Source organism: Triticum dicoccoides, chromosome 5A (assembly GCF_002162155.2).
Source record: "Triticum dicoccoides isolate Atlit2015 ecotype Zavitan chromosome 5A, WEW_v2.0, whole genome shotgun sequence".
Classification (NCBI taxonomy): domain Eukaryota; kingdom Viridiplantae; phylum Streptophyta; class Magnoliopsida; order Poales; family Poaceae; genus Triticum; species Triticum dicoccoides.
Genome location: NC_041388.1, coordinates 628,425,103 through 628,427,416, shown reverse-complemented (window position 1 = coordinate 628,427,416; position 2,314 = coordinate 628,425,103).

Below are 2,314 nucleotides of genomic sequence, written 5' to 3'. Positions count from 1 at the left end.
GAGGTACCCCGGCGACGCAGCCGCGGCCAAGGGTTTCGGCCGCTTCTCGCTGAATGAGTGGGAGGCAAACCTCCTCCACGAGTCCAAATACCACGCGCCGCCCGACGTACGCCTTCCGTCGCGGTGGAGGCTCAGCGCCGGCGGGGTCACTGTCCCCCCTCTGCCCGTCCCCGGGACGCCCTATTTTCACGCCGAGATCGAGCGTGCGCGGGCGTCCCTGACGGCCGCGGAGCGGGCGCTCCCAGAGTACGCCGCCGACAACCACGCGGCGTGGGCGGCGTACTTCGAACGCCGGCAAGAGGAGCGGCTCGTCTCCATGAACAACGCGCCGATGTCGCGCGGCCGCAACAACAGCGAGGGCCGCCGCCTGTGGTGGGGCGTCCCTGGCCGCACGCTCAGCGGCGTCCTCGCGCACGTCGAGGGCGGCAACGACCTGCCGCTCGAGTGAAGCAGCGCGCCAGGGCGAGGGGTCGAGCAGCGGCTGTGTCAAGGAGGAGAAGCATCGGACGTAGTTTAGGTTTTTTTCGTCCCTTGTATTCGTGTAAAAAGGGGGCAAAATTTCGCCAAAATTTGGCCGTGTTTGTTCAAATTTGGCCGTGTTTGTTAAAATTTGGACGAACTGTGGGGGCGTCTGGGGGCGACCTGGGGGCGGCGGCTGGGAACGTGCTCGCCCCCACGCCGAAAAAAATGCTGGCTCGCCCCCAAGCGGCGCTTTTTCGTGCCTTTGGGGGGCCGAACGGCTGGAGATGCTCTTAGTGCCAACGATGAAGTCCGCTGGCGCCGGTATTTTTTTTAAAAGGAAGGATGACCCCGGCCTCTGTATTTGAGAGATGCATACGTTTATTTTATTAATTATTTATAAAGACCTTATAAAGTAGTACATCAGGTAGTCTGAAGTCATCATGTTAGCAACATCTATCGCTACTCCTACCGACTTGATAAAGAGGTACCGATAGTCCGAGCTTAATATCAAACAGACATCGAATAAATATCATGTAAAGTCGGAGGCCCCAACCAAGACACATACTGGGTTTGGGGCGCAAACCGGTCCGACGCGTTCTCATTGGTCGTCGTCGTCTTCCACTGATTCATCTTCAGAGCAGGTACTGAGGCAACAACCTTGCCAGGTCTGTCATCGATGCCCCCACGGCGCCAGACAACGCCTCCTCCCTATGCGCGCCCATCATCACACATCCGTCACCAAGGTCGTGGCGCGACACGTCGCTGAGACTCCACGTCGTCGATGTGTCACATGGAAAGCCGCTCCACCGCTGAAACCGTCCACTGGTCCCTCAAGCTAATGCACACCTTTAAGAATTAAGAAAAAGGGTTCCCCCCGCTTTATATATAAAGCACCATCACCGAACAAGTTGAAATCGGCCGACACACACACACACACACACACACACACACACACACACACACACACACACACACACAAGGTTGGATACAAGGGCACCGAAAACGGCAACGCCACCCCAACAAACACCTAGTAAACACAAGATGGAACACTAAGCACTACGACGGAGTCGTCAGGGTCCTCAACCGTGGGAGAGCCACCACGAAGAGGAGAAGCCGTGTGTGACGCTCAACGGGCTCCAAGGCGGCGCCTTCAGCAAGGGAACGACACCGTAGCGTCGCCACCGCCCAATCTAAGGATTAGGGTTTTCCCTGGAGCACCGACAACAGATGAGATGCCGCGACGACGCCAAAACGCGGCTGCCGCCGGCCTGATAAGACAGAGCGGGTTTTCACCCCGGCCAACACTCATCGTCATCGAATTGGGTTACGGGCCACCGCAACACCACCACTGAACAACACACCCCGGTCAACATGCCGCCCACACAGCCATGGTAACCGGATAGCGCCCGAGCCGCGTGCTCCGCCCGTGAGCACCCGGCTACCACCAACCGGGCCGCCGCCATGGCATCCGAGCCCCACCCCCATCCAGGATTCACCTAACGGACACGGCTGACCGGAATGGAGCAGAAGATCACCCTTCCACCCCAAAGCCGACACCTTGGCAGGGTTGGTGTCCTCGGCAGCCAGATCTGGGCCAGGGGAACTCCGACAGCCACCCGAAGCAGCCGCTAGATGCCATGGAGGGGGCACCCTCCCCATTCCCGAGGTCCCCTGCCACCTTCGGCAGGCCTCGCGCGCACCCACACCGCACCATGAAGCCACCCCGACCTGACGAGCCCGAAGATGAAACCAAAGAGGAGGGAGGGAGCTCACCCAAGTCAATCGCAGACCAACCGCCGTCGAAGCAAGTCCCGGCGTCGCCGCGGAAGACCAGGCCACCACGAGGTTGTAG